This window comes from Aptenodytes patagonicus, chromosome 8, assembly GCF_965638725.1.
Source record: "Aptenodytes patagonicus chromosome 8, bAptPat1.pri.cur, whole genome shotgun sequence".
In the NCBI taxonomy this organism is placed as follows: domain Eukaryota; kingdom Metazoa; phylum Chordata; class Aves; order Sphenisciformes; family Spheniscidae; genus Aptenodytes; species Aptenodytes patagonicus.
Window position 1 is genome coordinate 22,828,992 of NC_134956.1, and position 27,929 is coordinate 22,856,920.

A 27,929-nucleotide genomic window follows, 5' to 3' on the forward strand; every position below is an offset into this window, starting at 1 on the left:
CTATATCGAGCTCATACCAGTCTATAGTCTAATATTAGAGCTGCAATCTTCATGTCACACGCCAGTTTCAGCCATGCAGATTGATGACAATCCCAGTCTTGCTCTCGCGGCATTACCCAGCATGGGAACCCGTGACTACGTCCTCCTGGTACAGCTGAGTCCCTTCGGGAGGGTAGTTACAGCCTCAGAGAGGTGTTCGGATTCCCCTGCTGCCGCCACGTTTAAAATCCACCCAGCTGCCAGTTTTGTCTGTGTTGGAAGGAAAAAAAGGATCCTGCTGCCGACTGTACGGGTAGGAAACCTCTGTCAGATAACCGCTCTCATGTACAAAACTACTTACAGAGTAGTATTTTCCCTTCACTAGCATAACCATCACATTAAGAGGATTCCTCTACCTGAGAGAATCTCCTAGTGAAACGCCGAACTGACTAACAGCTTTAAAGGACTTCAGATAAAGTGACGGTGAAAACCTCCGCTGGGAATGGGAGAAAAATATACCTTCTGAAAAATGGAAATTCTCACTCTGCGCAAGATGTTTCAGGTATTTGATTAGCGGTCGTTTCAGAGTACTAGCTGAATATTCAGCTGGCATCAAATTAGCTCTCAGTTGAGAGTTTTATTGTGTCTGTGCATTCGGAGTGCAGGCTGTGTGTGTGTTAGTCAAAGTTCAAGAGGGCTGGATGAACGTGTGGGTGGATATACACAACGCAGGCCAGAGACTCCAAGGAGGATGTAGTTACGGCAAAGCTCATTAAAAGGATGTCTCCATCGAAGGATTTCATAAGCAAAAGAATAAAACAGTTCTTTTAAAAATCTTATACATATTAACCCTATGATTTTTTTAATGCCTAAAATATCAGATAAAGCAGAGAGATTAAGGAAACAGACATTCTAATAATACACAAGCGATACAGAAAAATACAGTAATCATATTTTAAGCTGTTACCTAATTGCAGAAAATGCAGCACTGCAGAAAAAAATAGCAATTCCATCCTCAGAGTTACCACACCAAATTTTCACCTTGTTTAAGGGCAGATGTACACCGATTCCAAAAAGAAACAGATGTTTTCAAACCATCACAGCTCATTTATAGGGATAATTACCTGTAAATAGTAAGGTTATTAACATTATTAGTTGAATATCACTATCTAGCAAGCATGAAAAATTCATCAAAGTAGAAGTTCTACTACTGAAGTCCCACTTAGGATTAATTTCCTTCAATGGCTGAGTATTTAAGGAGATTTTCAGCAATATATCGTATTTTGTTGGCCATTCACACAACAGTTGATTTTCTGCAATGTTCCGAATCACCATAAGCTCTAAATTTTAAAACGCTAATACCTCCTCAAAATTTGTCATTGATTTCAAGATTCACAAGTTTTAAGACCCTGAAGAAGTCAACAAACTCTTCCACAAGGAACTGACCTTCATTTAATGACCTTTTATTATCAATGGCAAATAAGAATAGTAACAACCAATACTGAAATACAGATTAATAAACTCCAGTCCAAATTTCCAGGTAAATACCCATTTTTTGCCCCTTTTTCATTCATTCTATTTCATGTAAATGCAATATTGTAGGTTCTTACATGGCTTAAATATATATTGCCTAAATATGTCTCATACAGCTAGGCATGTTTTTTTCAGAGTGTTTTTTAAATAATGTATTTTGTACATGTAATTTTTTTGGCATTTAGTTAAACAAACTAGAACGGAGGCCAATTAATTTTGTCTTTGCCTAAATTTCTGAAAATTCAATTAGTCAATATTTTATTACAAATACAGACATACAAACAATTTACTAATGGCTTTAGAAAACCGTAGTAGGATAGAAAATTGTATGTATTGTCTCATTTTAAATTTTTTATTGTTTCGTTAAAGTATCTTACCACCCATTCCATAGTATGGAAGGCAAATCTAAGGCAGAAAAGGCGTGAGACTGCTAAACCACTGCTGATTTCCAAAGTCAGGTAAAATGTCATTCCATTGTTCTTTTGAAAATCATCCCCACAGCACCTGTAACATAAAGAAATGAAAAATGGAAGAGACTATTAAGCTAAATGGCCTTTTGGAAAGATGGAGCAAAAGCTATACAAATCATGTGTTGTGGAAGGTCAGCTAAATGCTGTTTTGTCTGTGTTTTCTTTATGTTTTGTTCTTCCCCCGGATAAGAAGGGATTGAAATAAAAAGAGGCCTGACTAGAAATGTTTTCACCGACTCGATCATTAGGGTCTGACACTCAAATCGAAGAAGACTAGCCGTTTTATAAAATGCAAAATGGAATAATTCCCTTTTAACATCCCATTTATTAGGAGTTGACGAAGGCTTAGTTAGAGGAAAGAAGCCTTGTTTCCCCTGAGTGCATGGATCGCATCTAATTGTATTCAGCCCAGACCGGCCACGACAGCCAGAGGAACAGGAATCAATATTGCAATGGAGATGCCGTCCCCATTACATTTCAGAGATGTTTACCGTTCATAAGAAAAAGGTACTTTCTGCATAAGTAGTCTAGAGACACAGTAGGATTTTAACACTGGCGGCCAGGAACACAGGTTTGGAAAGTTGATTATAATTCATAGGTTTCCACGCTGGAAACGCTCCAAGTGCACTGCAGCTGACTTACTTCATATCAAGTGCTTCATGCCTCGTGCTAAGACCCGCTGGAGTAACTGGTTTTACCATAAATGGCTCAGTGGTTTCATAGTGCATCCACTCTCTCGCTCTTTCGAACCATTTTATTTTTGGAAGTAGTTTTGCAACATTTCCCAATATAGCTTCTAAAAGCAGTGGATTCAGGGATATTTTTAAGGAGGAGCTCCTTTCATTTTCAAACCCAGCTCCAGTTAGTAAGAGACCTTCTTCCAGCTGCCTTAGAATTGGTCAGAAAGGGACAAATTGCATGTGAAACACCTTTGCTGATCTTAAGGCATCTGGGGGCTAATTTCCAAGGGAAATTCCAGCTGGCAACTGCTGCAAGAGTCTGGGTCCCGAAGTCCATCAGAACGGACAAGTGGGAAACAAGATTAAAATTGTAGCCCAATGTTACTTAAATCTAGCCAAAATAATGCAGTTCTGCATTCCATAATCAGTTAAATGTATCCACTCTTCATTCATTGGCACTCACTTCAAAGCTGAGCAATCACTGCATGCAAATAAACCCTGCACTTCACTAGAAACAATAGTCTGCAAAAGTCACATTCAAACACGAAAACTGCTACATTAAACAGACCTGCTGTTAGTTATCCCTGACACATATCGTCTGTAACATACATATAGCAAACACTGCAGATCTCACAGCCACTCTTGACTAAATTAGATGACAATGTTTATGATTTTGTTAATTACAAAAGAACTAAAGGATGCCATTCAACGGAGACATTAATTTAAATTATTACAGTGCTTTGATGAAGCTGTGCTCTCTGAAGCTCTTAGGCAAGCCTTCCTTTCCAACTGCAGCTTTGTGCTGTGTAACACCTTTAGCCATAACCTGGAGGAAGCATTCTTGTCCAGTTTGCAGATGGCATCAAATCGGGGGGACTAGTCAGTGCGCTTTTGATTCAGAGAGACCTAAACAGGCTGGAGGAACAGGCTGACCATAAACTTACAAACTCAGCAAGAACGCTTGCAAAGCCCGCCGCCTGGGAAGGAACAGCCCCTTGCAGTAGCTCAGGCTGGGGGCTGGCCAGGTGGGTACAGCCCTGCTGAGGATGACCTGGGGTCCTGGGAGGCAGCAAGCTGAGCCTGAGCCAGCAGCGAGCCCCGGCAGCAACAGCCAACAGCATCCTAAGCTGTATTAACAGGAGAATAGCTCAATGGAAACGCTTACCCTCCTTTACCCAGCACTCCGTAGACCTCATCTAGAATATTGCATCCAACCTGGGGCTCCCCCGTACAGGAGAGGCATGGGTAAACGGGTGCAGGTTCAGCAGAGGCCCACCGAGCCGGCCAGGGTCTGGAGCACGTGAGGACCGGCCGTGCGCGGCTGCCGATGCTGCAGTAGTCCTGGCGGTGCAGCATACTTCGAACCCTTGCATCAGGGCAACAGAAGAGGTAGAGAAAGCGTTAGCTCCCATTAATGCTTTAGGGTATTGTTTACCAGAGACAGAACCAGCAGGTGCAGTCTGATATTCCTGGGGCACATGGGGTTTTTTTTCTTTATGGGAAGTTTCTGTCTTGAGTACTTACTTGGACTAGTTTCTGGACCGAAGGCAATCACAGGCGATGAGATACAAACATGTTCGTAATGTTTCTGTTTTTGTCGTTGGACTCATTGAAACTGTAAACTGCGGTCAGTCAAATAAATAAGTGGTCTGGGGAACTGCACAAGCAGGGAAATGAGCAGCTCACAAACAAGGTCCTGGATGTGCAGAGACAAACACTGAGATATCACCAGAATTGTTAAGCAAATTCCTACCTGAGAAATATAGAAGAAAACCAGCAGATGATTACTGGGAGTCAAAAGAAAGTACATTCAAGAACACTGCTGTTGCAAAGGATTGGAAATTTTGCCATGTGACCAGCCATATTCCCGAGTTGCCTGAACGAAAAGGATTGAGCCTAAAGACTGTACATAGGGTGACCGTGTCGATTTTCTGAAACAGAATCAAAGGCAAAGAATCTGTTCCGTTGACAAAATAATTAAATTATTAATAACTGCATGCATATAAGTTCAGGACTGAGCGATATCAATTAAATTTAATTAACATCTGTGCAATGCTTTGAGGGCATAAAATGTCATGTAACTCTAAAGAATTCTTAGAATTAATCCTATTAATCCTATTTTTAGGATTTATTAGTCCTAAACCAGTTTTTGCTGCATTAACACACTGCTAACCATGAATATCTCCATAGGCAAAGTCAGGTGGTGATCCAAAGTTTTAGGCTGATCGGTAATTCTCTTGTATGGAAAAGTAAATTTTTTCCTGAAATCAAGTTCCACTTGAAACTGGCAGTAATAAGCAAATCTATATTGATGACTTTTTTAAAATAACCATGTTCTTTGTATCGCTATTGATTCTAGCAGGACTGACTAAAGAAAGGATATACATAAATATACCAAAAAAAGAAGCGTTGGATATTAATGTCATCTTTCATCATAGTAGGCACTAATATGGCTGGAAAGTATTGGTTACCTTAAAAGCCCCTAATAACTAAAGAACTATTGGCTTAATATTTCCTCTAATCCTCCATGAAATTTTACAGTAAGTCCTGATGTATTTTCTGTTAAGGGTTTTAGGGCTGAACTATATCATGTACTTATCTGAAGTGTCAGCTCTAAGGCTTATGCTGCAGTTGATGAGAACTATGTTAAAGGTGAGTAATAACTCCCAAGATTTAAGTATGGTTTCAGGGACTTTGGAAATAGATATATCTTCTAGTGTATATTATTCTATAACTTTTGTCTTTTAAATAATCTTTATAATTAGGGAATAATATAAATTTATTCAGTGGAAACATTGGTCCTGTTCATAATTACTCAACTATAGCTGTTCTGAAAATTCCCTCCTCATAGTACAAGTATCTCGACAGCCATTTATTTGTTTCTTATTTTCCTATCACTAACACAATCTAGTTTTCTAAAACTCCAATGAGTTATATTTATCAAAGTTAAATAAGGGAATAGTGAACGAAAACTTACCCAAACATCTGAACTCCTCAGATCCCATTAAAGTGAGTGGATGATTATTATTATCATCATTATTTTTTGGGGTTGGGTTGGTTTGGTTGTTTGTTTTGCATTCCTAGTGTACTGAAATGAAGGTTATCTGAAAGGTCCGTTTACATCTTTACTTTCGCTATGTTTAGTATCAGAGTATTACAGACTCCAGCCGAAGGCATGGACACCATCGTACTAGATCCTGCATTGTCATGTAGCAAACAGAGAGATTTTCACCTTAGTTCACGTTTGGTTTTGATTCCGTGGGACCGGTTGAACACGATAAGCAGCCACGCCGGTACAGACGAGCTAACAGCCAGGCTGCGCTTCCCCCTGCACCTCAGCCCTGCGGCGGAGAGGAAAATGCAAAGTGGCAAAGAGTCATTCAGGTGCATCCTTAATTTTTGGTGACCCTTTCAGCAGCAGATCCTGATGCAAGTTCATCTGCTGTGCCTGGTTCATCAGAGAGCGATGACTGTGACCGAAGCACTATGCGCCCCTTTAACGACGATGGGTTTACAGCCCCTTCACGGATGCTGCAGCAGAAGCAGCTGTGCCTGAGGCACCTTTGTACTGTGGTTGTACTGACCTGACTCTAATATCACATTCCTAACCCGTACAAAACTGTCCAGCCCTTCTACCACTATAAAACTCGCCTAGGTCCAAACTGCCGATGCAGAGAAAAGCTTTGCACGCCCTCAGCAATTCCCCTGAGCCGACTCCTATACATTTCAAGCATGTTTACAGAAATACCTTCAAGATATTGCTACCTAACACCAGAATTACGAGAACGTCTCTTTGCTTTTTCAAAAATGATAAAAGACTTTTCGATTAAGAACTAGTTGAAAAAATAGTATAGGAGGAGAAGTGCAATTACATCCTCACATCACTTGAACAGTGTAATGGGGCCTCACTGGGTTAACTCACATTTCCAAGATCTCTTTATATAGTGAAACTGATACATAATGGGATCCAGCAAAGAAGAATACACTTTTTTCCCCTTGCCTCCGATAAAACTAAGGACTTCTCTTGATCCCGTGAGTTACATCTAATCCTTAGTGATTGGGTTTGGCTCAATCCCATAATCACTTATTTATGGAACTATCTTTATTATAGGAGCAGTCTCATTAAAACAAATGGGCCAGCATGAGCGGGTTACTCGTGTGCTTTTTTGCAGGGCCAGGGCCCAGCTCCTCCAAGCCATTTAAGCGCCTGAGTCCTACTTAAGCCCTGCATTCCCCTGGGTTTCATCAGTCCTCTGGGGGGTTCGGCACTGCTGGGGCTGCCGCGGGCGGTGCAGTGGAGGCACAGCTCGCTCTCGCTGCAGCGGCATCGCCTCCACCGCAGGGAGGGAGCACACGCGTACGCCGTCCCGGTGAGGAGGGGATGCACTGCGAGCTCACGCCGAGGTCAGTTGGCCCTATAGCTGTGCCCTTAGTAGAGCAGTAAGAACACAACACACAGTTATTTTAATGACTGGAAATGAACTGTGAATTTCTTAAGATCCATTGAAGCAAAATGTTTTCAGTCAATCTACCCACATTAATAACAGACCGTTAAAGATTGCTTATATCTTTAATATGAAGTACATCTGCTATATTTCCCTAGTTAGTATTAGGCCAAGTGTTAAAATATCAAACCTTGACTTGCATCCTTCTGAGGAAATAAATGAAAAGGACAAAAATGAAAACTCCCACAGCACCTTGCACCTGAGCCGTGCTGAGCTGGACTGCTTGCTCCTGTCAGTGTGTCCCCGGGAGAGACCCAGCAGAAAACGAGTTGAGGACTGGCCCGAGCCACCCTGCTCCCCCGGCAGCTCCCGCAGTGCCTGAGCAGCACCGGGAAGCCCGGGCAGCTGCGGGACGCTCTGCTGCGAAGGGCCTGGGTGTGTGTCTGGCCGTGCAGTGTGTCACCTCCAGACCAGCAGTTATTTCTCTATCCCAGTTTAGTTATTCTTGCTGTAACTGTGCTGTTCGTTGCCGATTTGCTTTTTCTTTGTATATCCTTTATATATCCTGTATATCCTGTAAATCCTTTGTATATCCTATAGGGTCCCACACCTGGGTTGGGGCAAGCCCCGGTCTCAATACAGGCTGGGGGATGAAGGGATTGAGAGCAGCCCTGCCGAGAAGGACTTGGGGGCACTGGTGGATGAAAAGCTGGACATGAGCCGACAAGGTGCGCTCGCTGCCCAGAAGGCCAATCGTATCCTGGGCTGCATCCAAAGCAGCGTGGCCAGCAGGTCGAGGGAGGGGATTCTGCCCCTCTACTCTGCTCTGGTGAGACCCCCCTGGAGCACTGCGTCCAGCTCTGGGGTCCTCAGCACAAGAAAGACACGGACCTGTTGGAGCGGGTCCAGAGGAGGGACACGAAAATGATCAGGGGGATGGAACACCTCTGCTATGTGGAAAGGCTGAGAGAGTTGGGGTTGTTCAGCCTGGAGAGGAGAAGGCTCCGGGGAGACCTTATAGCAGCCTGTCAGTACTTAAAGGGGGCTTATGAGAAAGATGGGGACAAACTTTTTAGCAGGGCCTGTTGCGACAGGACAAGGGAGAATGGTTTTAAGCTGAAAGAGGGTAGATTTAGCCTAGATATGAGGAAGAAATGTTTTACGCTGAGGGTGGTGAGGCACTGGCACAGGTTGCCCAGAGAGGTGGTGGATGCCCCATCCCTGGAAACATTCCAGGTCAGGCTGGATGGGGCTCTGAGCAACCTGATTTAGTTGAAGATGTCCCTGCTCATTGCAGGGGGTTTGGACTAGATGGCCTTTAGAGGTCCCTGCCAACCCAAACTATTCTATGATTCTGTGATCCAAGGAAATGCAAGTATAGAATGTAATCAGGAGGATGAGACACTACAGCCAGTGTTTGCCAAACAGTTTAGTGAGTGTGAGAGATTAGAGACAGAAGTTTTAACAGACAATTTTCAGGTAGTTCTGAGCATCCATGCAGAAAGAAATCACCTAAAATAATGATTCATTTTTAAAAATGCTGCCTGAGCTCGAGTCCCTTAAAAATAAAAACGTCATTACTAATTCGGGGAAGTTTTCATTCAGTCACAAATGCTGGCATGCAAGTTGGGTACACGTAAACATGCAACAGCATTTAGCCCTGTGCTTAGGTTTCAAAGATGTCTCCAGGGTCCCCTGGCAGAGCAGCCCCGGAGAAGGAGACCTTGCGCAGCCTCCCTGAGAGCGGAGGCAGAGCCATCCAATGCCATTAACTGCACTTGCTCCTTGCGGAAGAAGCATAACGCATATCAGATTGCAAATGGAGCGGAGATTAAACACAGCTTTTAATGGCTCTTCAAACACTTACATTTGAGAAAAACACCAGAGCATAAACTCATTATTTACCACTAAACAAACTCCTTTTTTTTTTCCCCAATATGGCCTGCTTGCGTTCAGCTACAGCACTGCCTCTGTAGATGTCTTCCCACAACTCAGGCAGTATTGTAGTTGCTTAGTTTATGAACATATAGACATTTTTGCTGTTGGACATAAAATGGACCAGAAGGTTTTTCACGGTGTGTTCACACTGATGCTCCTGACTGTGGATGATGCCAACCACAGAAATCCTCCACCTCAAAGATCGGGGTCTGCACGCCACAGCCCGGCTCTAGGTCAGTAATTAGCAAAGTGTTCAAAGGATCGAGTCTTTTTTCTTCTCTGCTCCAAGAATCCTTTGAGGAGATCCTGTTCATCAAAGACCCTAGTTATTGGAATGGATTTAGCACATTTCATCTCAAAGGCTCTGCTCGCTGGGAAGGCCACAGATGCTTAAATATCAGACTCAAGTGTGATCAGTTTGATAAGTTACACAGCAGTCTTTCTCCTCCCTGATTAGATGACGGCTCAAACTCTTCTGGAAAGAATATTCAAAATGAAAAATCAGGAAGAATTACATTTCTTCAATGCTAATAATTTTTTTACAGGTCATCTACCAGCACTCAGCACTCTCCCAGAGAGGCACAGCGGCCGTGCGGGACCACGTCCCCCTGTGAGCACACAGAGCCCTCCGCAATTTCATCAGCAGAAAATTTCACACATGTGCTGACCACCTTGTAAAAAGTGCCAGTTTTAAAATACTGCCAGTTTTAATGAGAAAGCGTCGGTGAGAAAACCTCTGTTCAGATACACTGCCCTTCTCCGTGCCTGCCCGCGGCTGTGCTGCAGCAGCATCTGCTAGGACACTGGGATCAGACCTGTGCCCCTACAGTCATCTTCCCTGAATTTTTAACTAGTGAATAATTTAACATCTTAGTTCTGTTACTGAAATAGTATTGTTTAGCTCATGGCACTTTAATAGGTCTTATTCCTTAAATTTAGCTTGGACCGCTGTACGTGCACAGGGCTGGTCCCAGAACAGCGTGAGCCGGCCAGCCCGCCTCCGACTGCTGTTTTGGTGTCCCAGCTCCCCGAACCTGTCTCTTTGATGGAAGTAATCATAGCTTACAGTCACCGCTACGTCCACCGCACCCTCCGGGCTGCTAAGCATCCAACTGACCCCTGTGGTGCCTTTGCTTAGGCAGCCAAATATCCCGAGGCTTGGTAGGAGAGTGCAATCCTTTCTCCTTGCAAATAATGCCGTGTGTGTGGTAGGGAGGGCCGGCTGACTCCCTGGCTGTGCCCATCACTCACAGAGCATCGCTTCTCCGAAGCTGATAAACCAAAGAACCCAGATGAATTTCTCTTCAGTAATTTTCCTTTTGCCCATTACCGCGTGCACAATAGAATATAACTGCACATTTCTTTGTGACTCAGAAATAAAGAGTTGTTTAGATGTTTATTAAACAACAGAGTTGAATGAAATTAGTCATTATGTCACATTATGTTGTCTGGAGTATGAAAGTTAATTGGAAGACACAATGATTTACTAAAGTTTGAAATACCAAATGGGTTTTTGAGTAAGTTAATGGCGACTAGAATCAGAATTTAACAGTGGAAAATGGAAATTTTATTTTAATTCCTACTGAAGTACTTTTGTAAATGAGCTTGCTCTCGACCCATTGTGAGAGGTTTCTCACAGCTTGGTTTGCCGTTACGTATTTAAATGTTATCCAAGGGCACGTTAAATATGGCGACCACATCACATTCATCATAGCACACTGGAATAGCAATTTAATTTTTCTAAATAAAACACAAGAGAGGAGCGAGAGTGGCAACTGGGAGGAATCTCCTGGACAAAGAAGATCAAGAACAGCAGCTGCCTGGTAGCTGAGGAGCAGGGGCGGCCGGGGAGGCCCGCCGGGCACCCCCAGCAACCCCTCCCCACCACGGCTTTGCTCCCTGAAGCACACACAATGGTTTTGATAATGTAAACACAAAATGTCAACATGGTCATTTCAGAAAAGCCAGTGTGGCATTTTCAGAATATGTTTCCACCTCTGCCTTTTGTGCCTGCACAGATTTCTGGTGCTGTGGGGATTTTTTCGGTAGAGGAGGCACATCTGCAGAAAATGCCGGTGTGTGTATTCCCTAGAATAAAGACAAATAATAGGAAGGGATCCAAATTCTCTCAGCAACAGTGGAATAACTCCACAATAGCCCACAGAGCCCAATGAACTTCGCACAAAGCAAAAACTGGATTTATACTGCACACAGCGGAAAGGAAAACGCACGCCATTAACAGGAAAGCTTAAATCAGTGGAAGAAGGTGGAAATGTTGCTTTTCCTACTGAAATGCTTTTTAACATGATTGCAAAGAGCCCGAAGTGCAAAAGCGAGGCAGCCACCAGATGGTGCAGGTGGCATCTCCAGGTCTCCTCGCTCCCAAAGTGGGCAGAGGCTTCCGTAAATTAGAAGCAGTGTTTGGTAAATGGTAGGGAAAGAGACGTTGTTTATTTTCAATATCCTAGGAGTATTTCCAGCAGTGGAGTGTAATGGGGGGCGGGGGGGGAAAGGAAGGAAAGAAAACAACCAAGAAGTGTCCCTGTGTAATAACTCCTCTGTCACTGCTTGCGACATATCGCACAGCGGGCTGGATGCAAAGCAGCGATGCTATGCTAACCGTGCTTTGCCCCAAAGGACCTTCAAAGGCCATGCTCATTTTATCCCAGTTCCTTTCTGAGGGCACAGAACTCAACTCTCCTGGCTTTTTTTTAACCAGGATAGCACAGAATTTTTGCAAAGACATTTTTGTTGTTATCAAGAGGTGATCAAATTCCCCCATCACATCATGCCAGGAAATATAATCGTTTCCTCAGCAACTTTCCATCCTCCTCCTCTCCCATGGAAGAGCCAACCTCCTCCTCCTCTTTCACCTCCTCCTCCTCTTTCTCCTCCTCCTCCTCCTCCTCTTTCTCCTCCTCCTCAAAAGATGAGGCACCAGCTGGCATTAAGAAAAAATTGCCCTGTTCCTTCTCTCTTCCTCCCCACCATAACGTTTATGAGTTTCAATTTTAATTGTGTTTTCTACCACCAGTTTGGAGAAACTCCTTGCTGGCCGTGAGCACGTTACCTGCCCTGGGAGCTGGGGACAGTCCTGGGAGCTGGTGGTCCCTGACTGCGAGGAAGTTAATCCAGTTTGCACAAGCTGAGGACCAGATCCTCTCAGCATTTTATTACAATGTTTTTTTCCCCTTCGTTTCTTTTTACGTCTCTCTCCCACTGATCTCTTAATCCTTGTGCTCAGCAGGTTGTTTGTTGTTTATCTAAACATCTCCTACTGTTGTGTAATATTCCCTTCCAGCCCTCCTTAAACATTTGGCTTCTCCTGCCCTTTCTTAGCATAAACCAGCCCAGGACTGAATTGCACTGCAGTCCTTTCAGTTTAACATCTGCTTATTTTTCTCCAGTTGCTCTTCCACAAAGTACTGTATTTCAAAACAATCTTGCAGCTCCAATATTTTGCTCCTCTAACAAACATGGAGCTCCCACAGAGCTCTGCCGAAAGACATCTGAGTTTACTACAGGTTTAAAGATGACACCTTTCCAGAAGCATCAACTCTTACACAACTGGAAATTAAAACTATTAACATCTTTTGGATTATTTTGTCTTCAGCCAGAAGTAGACTGCTGTTGCAAGGGAATTATTCCTGAGATATTGCTATCTGCTCGTTCCTCCGCAAGGACAGAAAAAAAAAGAGATTATGCAAAGCTTAAAATATGTGGAAAAGGGAAAAATAACAAATCTGAAACATTTGCAAGTGAAAACATATCATGCAATTCAAATTCCTCTAGAATTTATGAAACAGAAAAGTTGTCAAGTGTCAGTCCAAATTTCTCCTTACATTTCATGTTTTTCACCCCCACCTCTGGACCTCCCCCAAATTCCCGGTGCACATGGCAGCGGGACGATGAGTGCCGATGAGCGCGGTGAGCGTGCATCCCCCTCCAGCAGAGCCGGCTCCCTCCCGGGACTGACCGAAAGGTGGAATTACGGCTTCAGGGTACTCACGGGTCCCCTCCATGTAGAGGGATAAAATGGCCCTTGGATTGAAACGTGACACAGTCACACTGGTTGGAAAGATAATCTGTAATTTAAGAAAGCGTAATCTGGGATAACAAGGTTTTACAGGGTTCTAAATAATTCTTGAAATTACATCTACTGCATTTCAAAGTCCCCTCCGTTAAACTGTGTAACTTCCTTTGCTCTCACTCCCATTAGTATTGTAAATTTAATGATCCTGTTTCATCGATGCTTTGCTTGCTGTCAGGCAGGAATTTTGTAAAAGCTGGCTGCCATGCTGAACGTCTGAACTAACAAACAGTATCCAAAGCCACCTTGCTTCATCTTTGCAGTATACCCTCCTCCTTTCCCCGAACTGCTTTTGACAACCATCAGCCCAACCGGTATCGGTACCATTCCAAATACTTTATAGGTTCCTTTCGCACATCAAATATCTCTCTGAGTGTTCGCTCGTTTTTCCTGATTTTTCTAACTGACCAAGACTAAACAGCAAAGATATAAGACATTAAAACGCTTTGGCCATTGCCTTTCGAAACCTTAGTATCTCTCCAACCACCATCTTCATTTAAGCGTAAAGGAGCAGCTGGTGGTTGGAAGCTGAGCTGGGTGGCAACTGCAGCAAACACTGTGCGGAGAGTTGGAGGGGACGATAATCCAGCCCGAGATGCCTGAGGAACTGAGGAAGCCCTTCAGGCAGAGTTGGGTGGTCGGCACTGAAATGCGGGAAGAGATGTGGGGCTCCCGAAAGGCCACGGGAGCCTGTGGCAGGGTGGAGATGCTGCGCAATGACTGACTGTGGCACGGGGTTTGTGACCGGCACAGCGAGGTGAACTTGCCGGGGGGGGGGGGTGTTACTAGTTTCCTGCGTGAATGTATTGACCTAGTTTTCTGGCAATTCCTGGATTTATACTTATGAAAAAATATTGTACTGACTTTTCAGAATACATACTGGAGAAGGGAAATGGTGTTACACATATCAAGTAGGTCCTTTTTCAGTTACGGCCATTTTAATACAGTTTAGCAGTATATATATGAAATAAATGCAATAAGGCTGCTACAAAGCTCATCTATACACTTCTTATTAATTCCACAATACCTCCTGTCCGTGCATCACTTAAGGTGAAAATATATGCCTTCTCATGCCTCCTAGATTATGTCTATTTTAAGAAATATTGAGTGAGACACCGGGGTTCAGCAGGATACTTTGTCAGCACATTGATTGGGATTTGCATGGAAGGGCAGTTTGTGTACAGTCCTGTTCCTCACAGCACGCCCGAGCGTTAACCACGAAGTGAATTCCCTTGCAATTTATAGCCCTGTTCTTTTCAATTTGCTCCGCTAAGTCATTCGGCTCCTGACAGGTCTCAATTCCAAACGCTGCATTGTTCAGCACAAAACAAAATGACATCGTCGCCCTAATCAATACGCACTCGTGGTAAACGGCAGGTATACGTACGTCTCCCAGGCTGGGTTTTACAACGGGAGTTTTTTTTTCCTCTGGGCTGCCCTGTGCCGTGGCAGCCGGGGCGGTTGCTGAGTGCCAGGAGGCGGCTGCAGAGAGGAATGCCTGCGTGTGGCTGGCCACCCCACCGGCTGCACCTCCGTACCCTCATCCCACCTGCAAGGGGTTAAAACCATTAAACCTTCATCAGAATTCAAATGCCAATACCTATTATATCAAATGGAGACAAACCCATGATACACATCCACTCGAGCTACCCTAGAGAGTGGAAGATATGCAAATACCTTTCTCCACGTGCTACCTTTTACAGTCTTTTTCTCTCTCATTTTTTCTTCTCATTTTCTGTTCTTTTTATTTCCCTTCCTACTTTCCCACACTCCCCGTTCCACCTCCCTCGCTAGCCCACCATCAGCAGGCTCTCGCTGTCTTCCCGCGTCCCACCTCTGCCCTTCCCCAGCCCAAGGCTTGCAGAGGAGGGCTGGGAATGCCAAGAAGGACCAAACCCAGGCCTTGTCACGCAGCCCGTGTCCTTGCAAGCGTATGACAAACCTGTGGTCTTTCTGCCAGTGGTGACTGTTGGGGAAACCTGCCTCCACGATTGCCCTGCAACAGAAACAGAAGTAGTGCTGCAGTTTTTATTCCTCTTACACAGCTCCATGACAGTACGCGTAAAACAAAGTTGGCCAGGAGATCCCACTCCTCCGGCCAGCCACTCGGCTCGTTTCCTATCATTTAAAGCCCTACTGGTAACTGGTTTGGGTGAAGAATTGCCAGAAACCAATAAAATTCATAATAAGAATCAGAGTGGGTAAAATAAAATACATATGGAGCAGCCTTGGAAACACAACGTCGCAGCTGTGGAAATCCCGCTCCTGCAAGGGGAACAAAGGGCTTCTTTCTCCCGCAGGTCTGGGTCCGTGGCCAGCACAAGGAGAGACGGCGGTAAAGGGGGAATGCAAATTCAAAGACGTATTTGTGTCCCTGCACCACCTCTGCACAGGAAATACAGAGCGATGTACCGGGATTGCACCAAAAAGCACTGGTTTCCCACTGATGGGAGCAAAAGGAACAGCAAGCTCGCGGTCAGCACTGGACATCGGTAGTGCAGCACAGGCCGAAGAAGATGAGAAAGAAATGCCTGTAGCATTTTCTCCCAACGTCTTGAGCCTTGGTGCCCACCATGGTAGAAGTGATGCCGTCCTCTGTGGAAACGTGGGGGAAGCTGCCTTCCTATTTTTGCAAAGTCACATGTAAAAAATACCTTATAGATTATTCAGTTCAGAGGGACTATTCCAGCCAGAAAGTAATACTTAATGTCACTATCCATCACCGACAGAATAGCAGTTACGCCTTTGCCACTACGCAGCAAGCTTCAAAAGAATGAAAAAACTAAAGACAGACAAATATATGTTAGAGAAGACAAATAAATATATGTTAGCGATACAGACTGGCCTCTGCTGACAGCAGCTTGTCATCCCTGAGAAAACCCTGCCACATTTTTGTCTAAACAGTTTCCACTAATGAAGTTAACCATCATCCCAGAAGTAACACACGGATGTTATATGGCATTAGACTGTCACATATTGATTAAAAAACCCCAATGCCTCTGTGGCAGGAGTAGTCATTTTAGCTACATTTTCAGAATCGTCATATTTAAATATTGGAGGATTGCTACCAGTATTTACCTTTACGCAGCACAGCACCGCACACTGTAGGTCAGACTCCGTCTTTAAATATTTACAAGAAATCTGCTGTCTTCTTGCTTGGAGACTGCAAGGCAACCCGAAAGCTCAGAGAAATATAATATTCCTCTCCCTGTCTTTCCTGACTGCAAGATCCAAACATGCTTTCTCTACATTCAACCTTGATCAGCTTTCCCCTGAATTTTCTGTGCTGCATCTGAGTATTTAGATTGCCTGTCATTAGCACAGGGCCAGAAATTGAGACAGTCAGGTTTTTGGTTTCCCAGTCCTTGATTTTCAGACCATCTGAGTGAGAATGAGACTCCCAAGAGCTGCTCCAAGTGGAGCGACTGCCAAGAGCCCCGTGACCGGCTCTCATTGTGGCTGCTCAACCGTATATACACCGACGAAAGTGGAGCTCCTGTTTTCAGCGTGGCACAAGCTGGGTCCTTTGATTGCTCTGAGAAGCTCCGCTGGTTTCAGTACAAGCAGCACTTACAGCCTCTGTACCTTCCAGCCGCTGTGTGCGAAGCTGCAGAGGTGCACTGGAAGATGCAGGTCCGAAAATCCATCCTGTAAGTGCAATGGTGCAAAATGGGCCAGCACCACATAATTAATATCAATCATCACCAAATACTGAGGACTTGACTTTCAAAAGGTGAGGCCGCACCTCGAATACTGTGTTCAGTTTTGGGCCCCTCACTACAAGAAGGACGTCGAGGTGCTGGAGCGTGTCCAGAGAAGGGCAACGAGGCTGGTGAGGGGTCTGGAGAACAAGTCTGATGAGGAGCGGCTGAGGGAACTGGGACTGTTTAGCCTGGAGAAGAGGAGGCTGAGGGGAGACCTCATCGCTCTCTACAACCACCTGAAAGGAGGTTGTAGCGAGGTGGGGGTCGGTCTCTTCTCCCAAGTAACAAGCAATAGGACGAGAGGAAACGGCCTCAAGTTGCGGCAGGGGAGGTTTAGATTGGACGTGAGGAAAAATGTCTTGACTGAAAGAGTGGTGAAACATTGGGACAGGCTGCCCAGGGAAGTGGTGGAGTCCCCATCCCTGGAGGTATTTAAAAGACGGGTAGATGAGGCGCTGAGGGACATGGTTTAGTGGGCATGGTGGTGTTGGGTTGACGGTTGGACTCGATGATCTTAGAGGTCTTTTCCAACCTTAATGATTCCATGATTCTATGAAAAGAGACCTGGAGATAATTGCTTGTCACTCTACCTTTTAGGCCATGCATTTGCTGATAGGTTTGTGTGAATCCTCATCTATGGTGGCATAAAAAGCATAAGTGCTTTGTACAAACACAGCCAGTGGGTGCTATATTTAAGATTAAGTAAAAACCAGCTAAAGAACAGATGGAGCAGGGCATCTACAAACCAAAAATAGACATTTATTTAAAAATAGACGAAAGCAACATTTAATTTAGTTCAAAGGTTGAAATGAACCATTAACAAATCTAGGCTCATCAAAATACCTGCTTGTCATGTATATTTAATTGTTTTCATTTTCATCTCCATTTGGATTGTGCTCTGCACTTACACAATGACCGCAGCTTGTCCTGAAGTGTCTGACCATGGAGAAGGATTTTATAGTATTTCTAAACGCAGAAGAAGAGGAGATTTCTGGGCAAAAATAGATGCAAAAAACACCCAAAAGACTGTTATGAAGAATTATTAGTCAGTCCCTGAGTGGGAACCAGTGTGCTTGGCACAAAGAGAATGTAAAAGCAGGGGTGTGTAACAGGGCAGCAACAGGGCGACACACTACAAATACATGAGTCTTAAAAAACCCTGCCACTTGAAGGCAGTTTGGTAGAACTCATCACATAAGAAATCACCATTTTCCTTCTTTTCCTTCAAACCAGGACAAAACTTTGGAAAGCATCGCTCCTTCCGGAGAGCAGCATCCCGCCAGCTCTGCGCAGGCGGGCTCGCCCTCGCCCGTCACCGCTCTCCCCTGCGTGTGGAGGGTTGTTGTACGCAACCTAGGAGAACTTCTAGGGGTGGGAGACGCTAACCACTTCATTAAGATCAGCCGCAAAAGGTATTTTAGAAGTAGCTAATTAACAAACTTCTGCTAAATCTAATGTGAGCAGATACATGATGTTTGCAGTTACTCTGTGTGCAGGTTCCAGAATACAGCTCTAAATATGTTTTTGAATATGTCCTTGAAAAATTCATTTTCTTCACAAGTCTACTCATTATTTATTAGTTACTCTTATTCTGAATTCTGGATCACCATAATTTCCTCACTCACAAGTACAATTTTTCCCTCTCTCTTATTAAAATGTAGTCAGGAACCTGAGTACATGCCTCCTCTGTTGGCTTGTTTTCACCTTGGGGCAGTCAGCGTGGGTTTTGCTTTATGTTTTAGACAAGGGAAGGGCAGTAGAAAATGAAAGCTCCCGTGTCATAGTTCCCATTTTGTTTCTGGCCACCAGAAGGTTTTTCCAAGCCAGCAGCCCTCTCTGTGACCAGGTTTCCCCCATATCGGGTACTTACGTGGCCCCAGCAGCGGCGCATGCAAGATCCTCAAAGCCTTGAATATTTTCTCTTTGGAAACTCCTGCCAAGGAAGGCTGTTTTTCAGTTGAGATACTGAAATGCAAAGACATCAAGACCTGGCAGTGCCTGACTATGCAGAGACACTGTTTTCTCAGTACTAGTGGCACCGTAAACACCAGGACATTTTTTCTGCACATATACGATTCCAGAGAGGTTTCCGTGTCCGTGGGTCCCGGTGCTGGTTAAGCATCTGGCTGTAACTCCCTGATCTTGCTAACAGCTGCGGCCAGAGCTCCTTCGGCAGGTTTGCCAGCATAGCTGTGTCAATTAGGAGCATGAAAATTCATCCTACTAACTAGCTTCATTATGAAAACAAGTTATTACACGGAGATTCAACTAATGGGAGCATTAAAAAAAAAAAAAAAATCTCTTTCTTAAGCATCGCTTGGACAGATGGTTTTTCCCTCTTTGTGAAGGGTTTTCAACACAAGCTGCCTCTCCAGTGGAGAGGAGGTGGGGTAATTGTCTCCTAATTAATACTCGACTGGCTGAAACACACAGGCTTTGAGTGGAAGATATTAGATGTAGTTTTCTTACACAAAATTCAGATATAAAAAAGAAATCATAAAACCACTACTGTTTTGGTTAACATCAGGAAAATTTGTATTCAAGAAAATACTAAAACTGGGGTCCTGACTCCTTCCCATTTTACAGCATCTTGCAAGAAAAACCTGAATAAAGGCTACTCAGGAGTCCGGAGCCTATTTCCGTAGGAGGTGAACCACAGACACCCAAAGAATAAAGTGACAATTCCTTCAGGTTTCTGAGTTATGGATTAGAAAAATAGTCTCAGCAACACTGATCAATGGGAACTTCAAAGAGAAACGGGGACCATCTATTACATTTTCTCCCAATTACCGTCCTTCTGCTGAGAACTGCATTTTATGTGCCTCCCAGGCTTCAAAAAAACAGGGAGCAGGATTAAAAAAAAAAAGCTCGTGGGAGAGTTTTACCTTTTTTTGAATCTGAACACCACATAGCTAGTTAAGTTGGTAGTACATTCTGAACTGCTGTTGCAGGTGGGACCAGTTTGATGGTCTCTACAAATTCATGAGAATTTTTTTTTTTTCACTTTGTAGCCAAAGCAAGTAAAGGAAAAAGGCGTTAAAATATAATTTTGGGTTAACCCACTCCCCAAAAAAAGTTTCATTGGCTAAACATTCGAAAAACTTATTTCAAGGTCACTTAGTAGCTTTTGTCCAGCCTGGTTAGGTTTTACACTTCTTTAAAGCCTCCAAGATTGCATTTTTTAGCTAACCGTGAAATGAAAGCACCATTTGGAAAACAAAAGTCAGAAACATCTCTCAAAGTTGTCATTTTTTCTGATCGTTTTCTTTCCTTTTTGTTCACAACTATTTGACAAATTTTACCTAAATCCATTAATCATTTCCAGTAAGCTGAAAATAATTTACCTTATTTTGTTAGGTGAACTTTAGCTCTTCATCATGTTATTTCAATCTAATGAGCTCCCGGGACCTGTTTTTGGAGAGGAAAGGAGAGGTGATTGCTTCCCTCGTCTTTTCTACTGGAAACAACAGATGAATGTGATTTCATCGTTCACTCCTTAAGGTGAATTGTCTCTCCCTCCATAAGCTAACCCAAAGGTTTCATTAAAGCGGAGAATCACACCTGAAGCCAGGAAAACACCGGAAAGCAGGAAAAATAGCAGCATCACCTCCTGAGTTGTTGGTACTTTTCCACAGTGGTTTTTTTTTTTACCTCCAGCCCATCAAGTGCCCAGCAGCTCCCATCGCTCCTAATTGCCCTGTTGGAGAGTGAGCATTTTCTGGCCGGTAATTTCCGCCTGCTTCAGAACATGTCACACATTGGCTGTTTGGGGAGGCAGAGGCTCTTAGCACTTCAGAAGCGCTCTCAGCAGCAGCAGGACCTGGCCTTTAAACCCTTTGCTCCAGGTTGTGGAGTAGTTACGCAAGCGAAATAGCAAATTATCCCACGCTTTGTCTCAAAGCGCTTGGCTGATACTGTCACACCAAGGTGAGATGTGTGACCAGAGGCATCTTCCTTTCTCCCTGCCATCGGGATAAACGGGGGCTGCTGCCTGCACTGGAAGGAGCACAGACCCCTTTGTGACTAGTTTGGTTTAACTACCAACAGCACAGAATTAAATGATGTGATCTTTAAAGATCATTAACAAGTCGTTATTCTCATTTCAGTGTAACTATGAAATCACCCCTGTGGTTATCCAGAATTAGACATGGCTTTATTTTGCAGCGCACAGATAACAATAGGTTGTATTCAGGAAATCATGTAACAATTATCTCTAAAATTAGTCCACACACAGGGGACTGGTGAGCTGGATTGGAAAAATTGAAATTTTTTTCTCCCACTCCAAATCCTGCCTCCTTAACCCATACCACCTTGATATCTCTCATGTCATTATTTATTTGTTTCATTTTGTTCTCACACAGTTCCACGCCTCGCAATACCCAAAGAGATCAAAAGCCCCCCAAATACCGTGTGAAGGCAATTCTAGAGAGGTCTGCTTTGCAAACGCCAGGCACCTGTACTGTTGCCTGAAAAAGCAGGGTCTGCCCATCGGTACCAGACACTGGGTGCCAAAGGAATCGGTGCTGCTCGCACATGGGTGGTGTAGGTAAAAGGCACACCCAGCTACGGCTGCAAGGTCTACACCGATTCAGCTAGGTTAAAGACCAAGCGGACTTAGTTTCTCCTGTGTCCCTAACTGGATGGATGCAGTGTCCTACGCTTTTCTCAGCATTTCTCAACCTCTTATATATTGCTAAGCACAAAACTTCAAGCAAAACTGGATGTTCAGTGAGTGCTCTGATCGTGCATCTTCATAGAGGTAGAAGGAGCAGATTCCTTTTGGCACCAACAGAAAGAAATGACAAATGACAGTAGCTGATCAATGGTTTTGATTCAAAAAACATATAATTTAAAGGAACAAAACTGCTCTTGGAGCTCCTGCAAGGCGGACTGTTTTGCTCAGCTGAAAAGCTCTATTGCATCAACAGTGGCTGGGTTTGAATTGTGCTTTGGCCAGTATTAAAGTAACATCCTTTCCTTTTAGTGACATGTTCCAGTGGAAAAAGTCAAAGCAATAAGTGTGAGCATTTCACATGATTAAATGTCTACTAGCGTTATTAATTTTTAAAATAAATATTTTTTTTTAACAGAACAAGTTAGGTGCCAAAAATATAGCGGCTTCATTAAGATCTAGATTTGATTTTAATGAAAATAGTAGTATAGGTTGGCATTTGCAGCACCTGACATGGACTACAGCATGTCTACTCTGGACCAAACGTACCCAGAATACAGATTTAATGCTCTGGGCCCATCTAAGTGAAAGCAGTCTTGTTAACCGCAGGTACACAAAGCTGTCGTTCACATGCACTATCACATTAATGACAATATCACTTGAAAATTGCATCTGGGTTGGATGGCTGCCAACGTGGAAAGCAGCTTTGCATCCAGAGGTTAACGGTTTACTTGTGGCAATCAGAAAAAATACAGGTTCATATTTCATTCTGTAGCAAGGGAGGTTATTTGTGGGGTTTTTAATGGGAAAGACTACAGCCTGAAATCTCACCAGCGGGGTTTGCTGTGTCAGCATCTCTAACAGGCTAAGCTGGATGAGGTCCTGACCAGTACTTGAGACCGTAACCTCCCAGGAAAACTTCCAAGCGCTGCTTTCACTGATTCAGCCATTTCTCAGCCTTGAGTAAAGGGGCATTATTCTTCGAAAGACCATTATTTGGACAAATCGAGTGTGGCAATGCAGGGAGCCTAGTCGTGTCATGGCAGAGCAGGAGGTACAGGCAGCTGAGGAAGGACAGAGCCATTTGAAAGACAATATACCCAACGGCATCTGTGTTATGGATCTCTTCCAAGAAGAGAAAGCTGATTTGGTCATTTAGATATTTACATTCTACCATCCCAAGTCCTTTTTGATATTTTTAATTGCACAAAGCATTTTTCTGCTCCTTCCAAAATACTCTTTATATGGAAACCGCTGACGAAGCACCGCAGAGGTGATTGCATCCCAGCAGGTCTGGAGCAGCCCCCGCACACAGACGGTCCATGTCTAGTACTCCTGAGCCACTGCCAGCAAACAAGAAAGAGGGGAGAGCCTGCTGGACCCATCCTCCTTGTTTTCTGATGGCGCAGGAGCCTCTGAGGATGTTTGTGAATTATAACCTGCCTGTGCTACCAGAGTGCCTGAAGCTCCAGCTGCAGGTTGTGGCTTATGGGGAGGTTTTTTGGCTCTGTGGGCACAACCGGCAACCTCAGACCCTCAGCACCCAACGTCTGATCATAACGAAATGAGGCAAGGCTCAGCTCTAAAAACAGAAACCTGAAGCAACCTTCTCCATGATGTTCAGGATGCCAGCAGACATCCTTGCTAAGCCTGCGTTGAGGCTTTGTGCTGATCATGGTACCGTGCCTGGCTGTTTTACGTGCTTACCTCTGAACTCGTCTCTAAAATGAAGATGTTCTTTTGTAATTCTCAGCTGGGAAAATCCTCTCCTGCCAGGCTCCTGGCTGCTTTTCACATCAAATAAGCCTTTTGCAAACAGGTTTAACTTTCTGACACCTCTCTTTAGCTTGACTGGTGAAACTGTATCAAACAGTGGGTTAAAAATTGTTTTGGGGGCAATTAGTCTGCAAGAATCATTACTTAGAGAGTCCTTACCACTGGAAAACATTTCAGATATTTTAATCTCGGCCCTGTTAACACTCTGAATAAGCTGAAAAGAACCTGGCTTCCCTGTCACCATGTGCATCCCCTGTGGCTCTCGCAGTATAATAAGGCAGCTGTGGGTTTGCGACACATGCCATTTTCTCACTGTTTGAGTAGCTATGCTAAGCAGCCTGAGCCCGCACAAGCTGAACTTTCACCTGTCAATTGCCGTAATAGGTCCCAGGTTTGGGCATTGTTCTAACGGAAAACTAGCTTGTCAAGGAAATAAATGTTTATACAGAACATTGGACTTATCACTGAAGTAAATCAGGTGATGTTTGGGAAAAAACAGTAGTGGAATTTATCTATGGCCATAGCAATTTAATAGATCCTTCTTACCATCGTACCTGAGAAAGCTCTTCTTGCAGTGGGTCTCCCTGGGAGCTCAGCTCGCCCGAGGAGCCGTGGAAGAAGCAACACAGCGAGGACCTGGGAGCCCGGAGGAGAGAACGAGGTTGCTGCTGCCAGTGGACAGCCTGGCCCATCATGCCAGGTATATTGAGGAGAAAAGGCTTGGAGGTGAGGACGGGCTGGAGACCTTCCCTCTTACCTAGGTGCTCATCACAGCTTTCAAGGTCAAACTAGGCAGCTGCCAGGAGATGAATTTAGAAGTTCGTGGTGCAGATGATCAGCAGGATTGGGTTTTTGGTCATCTTAAGTTGCTCTTTATTAAGAAGATACCGTTGCAGAGCGAAGAGTACTCATTTCCCAGATCCCAGGCTAATACCATGCAGTCATATCAGTGGCTTTGGTCTTTAATCATTCCGGATACGCAACTCCCACTGATGTCAGCACAGGTTTTGCTTTCTTGCAAAATCAGCATCTTTTTTACAGCAAAATCCCGCACTCAGCTTTAGTGGGAACTGGGTGGCAAAAACACAGTGAAAAATCCCAGGCAAGTCTCCTTTTTGACCTGACTTAAAATTAAAAATGCAATAAATAGCACTCAGCAGAGACCTAAGAAAATGCCGTATGACTGCACAGCAGCAAATGGTATGCTTGCTTTTGTGACCATGTCTTTGTATATGCACATACGTGTATATAAATATACTTTAAAAAATTAAAGATTTATGTATGAACTGAAAACAAAGACTACTTACATGTCCACGTTGCAATCCTACATACAAACACAAGGCTTTTGAATTTGGGTTATGAACATTAAGGAGGAAAAGTTTACATTCATGCATCTTCTACGGAACTCATTTTAAAACGTCTGTTTAAACACCCTGACCATGGAGTACCGGCTCCGTGGAAGTAAAAACAGTTTACTGTATAGTGAGCTATAATCTGCCTGTGTGTGCTCCTGGATAAAATAAGGTTATCTGAGGTAGTACCGCTTTGCTAGCCTCAACCAACTCCAGAGAAAATGAGAATCTCTTTAATTAAGGTTATCAAGTTACCTTGCATTGCCTGGCTTCCACTGCAGAAAAGACGTGGTTCTCACAGGTCAGTTGATATATGGGAGCCTTAGGGCAATTTGCTCATGCGTCCATAGCCCAACTTCTCCTTTTTTTGAGCGATACCAAAAGTTTGACCTGCGATGACTTCAGTGTTTTCCTGCCAGTGCCTTTCGGGTGCAGGGTCCCGTCAAACAGAGCAAGGAGGAGGATGCTCTGATGCATTTCTCTCCCCTTGGAAGCTGTACAGGCATTGCCAGCCCCTTACAATGCCACCCTCGGGCAGGTGGGGGTCCTCTGGGACACAGGAGCATCAGGGAGCAGCGCATGGGCAGGACCGCAAACTGGCAACTCCCCAGGAGAGCAGAGCTTTTCCCTTCTACATTTTTGTACTTACTAAGATATAACCTTATTCTTGGAAAACGTCTCTTACTCTGTGAAACATTCCTGTGGGTAGAAAAAAATACTTTTTTCTAAAAATAAATCAGAAAGCCTCACAAGAATTCATGAGTTTATCAAATTTTTGAGGGACCGAAAAACTCTTAAACTTAATTTAGGATTCAGTTTTCCCCCTGCAGTTTCTCAGTCCTGGTAGGAGCTGCAGGTATTTGAGTCTGGAACACAGATATTTCGAAATTTATTGTCGGTATGACAATGATTATGTAGCCCATTGAGATCGAGTGGTGTGATTTAGTGTTTTGGAGGCATTTGTCATGTTTGATGAATGCATCTGGTGATTCAGGGCAATGAAAATGCGAGATTTCCAGCCGGTGAGAGATAAAGGATGCTGGCTGATACATAGGGTTATGGCAGTGGTTGTGTAAGGTTACAAAAATTTTATTTGTTTCTCATTTAGAGTTTTAGAGGAAGATGGGAAGGAAGATACATTTTAGCTGTCTCTCCAAGGTGGGGCTAGACAGGCTGCATAGACATTATTAACGCTTTGATGGAACTTACTTGGGAACTAACTAATATTTTCGCTTTCTTGTGTGTCTCTCATCACTTATCTGCACACAGCATCCACGCAGGCACATTCGGAGAGACCTTGCAAGTATCTCCAAATTACCCCAGCATTCACAGTCCCGGAGAAAGTCATAGAAATACTTTGTTTTCTCGTTTGCCTGCTGTAGAGCACACTAAGGTTTGATACAATGCCAACGGGAGTCAATGGGAAACTGCCATTAGACTGGGTCCAAAATGCAGGCATTTTCTGAGACAAATCAAGTCAAACGGGCCTCAGAAATTTCAGCCATAGCCAGATAGTGTCCAATAATTTACATCTCACTTTGGTTTAAAAATCACAGATACAAACAGCTTCTTATGAAAACAAGGTATTTTCAAGTGTGTTTTATATTGCATCGTTGTAAAGAAATCATCTCACTCTGTACGGCACGGGGACATGCCGTTTTAAACACAGGATGCCAGAGAAAGCACCTGGAATCCAATCTAATTTTTGCATTATCACTGAATCACCGATGGCTTTCAGAGAATGGAGATGACTTTATCAAATGTGGTGAAATGGCACAATGTGGAGGTAATCAACAGCTCAGAAGTGCCACTACCACCTCTGACAGAGCCATCTCCAGTTCCCTGAAAGCCATCATTGCTACAATAATAACTGGTAAAGGCCATTAAAAAAGATGTCTTTCCTGATGCTTTTCTATCAGGCATTTGTTCTGCAGTAAGTTACAGTAATTCAATAGGAAATATCCCGAGTGTGAGCCTGAGAATGGCAATCTCCATGGATTTGAGAATTACCTCTATATCCATCTTTGCGCATCTGTATGTGGGCAAAGGAGGCGGCAGCGGCAATGAGGGGATAAGGATAATATGGAAGACACACGGCCACAGGCAGCAGCCCACTGGGAGACCCCACGTTCTCGCTACCGTCACCATTTTCTGATGAAGCCATACTCTGTGGCAGTAGTAAGATCAAGACTAAAGGCAGTAAGCTCTTTAATATTGGAAATATAGCATTTATTCACTTCTCATATGCGTTTTTTGGGGGTCAAAAGAGAATTTTCCTCCCCTGCCTTACAGCCAGCGGATCTGACAGGTGCCTAAAGCTAGAGGCTCTGCTTTCGGAAGAAACCCACACCTGAAATTCTGAATACGTGAGAGATGCCACATTGTATTTTTCAGAAATTGGCTTGTAAAAACTCCCACATTCCTATCAAATGTCAGGTTAGATCATTGCACTGCACCTGCCTCAATTCCCCTTCAGAGCTTCCGTAGCGCGCTGTTCATCACTCCCTGCTCTGCACAGTTGTCTTGCAGAGTTATGTGCTTTCCACGCCAGAGGAAGCTGGCTTCAGTAGTGAATGGACTATATTTCAGTTTGACAAATTTCCAAATCCTTTAGGGATCCCGTCACATGCAAAGCACCGTGTGAATACAAGCTGTCACTCCATCGAATTCAACACGGCCGTTTGTGGAGCAAGGTGCTATCAGCGTGCAAGAGCTGGTCACCAAACACGAGGCATTTAACGCGGTGACTAGCTTGATTGCGCTCCAGCCTCTTCCTCATTTGGACTGCCACCAGCCAGAACACTTCCATTCAGAGTTTCCTGAAGTTTCTGTTATGAGGGGATATATTTGTCATGCTAAAATAGGAGATTTATATGCAGCCATGCATTTATTGAAAGCTTGTCTAGAAGTATTATATGTCAAATTAAGTCCATTTGTTTTTCAGCTTATTATAAGCTTCAGCTTCCACGTATAAGATCCACTGAGAAATAACGTCCGCTAAAATCTGCCCCAATCAAGTAACTACTTCTGATCTAGGATCCCCATCATATCAATCAGTGTTTTAACAACTTAATAAGGCCGAGCTATCACAATGAATTCCTCCTTGAAAAAAGGTGCTAAAAAGTGTTTGGTTTTCTCCTTCTCTATTATTATTATTTCCTTTGACTTCTGGTTTGGTAAATATTATGCATACATTGACTCATAAACTACTGAGCCTTAAAATGTTGTGATTAATGTCGGTCTCCAAGCCTATCCCATTTAAAATTCCTCTTGATTTCAGTATCTTGCTC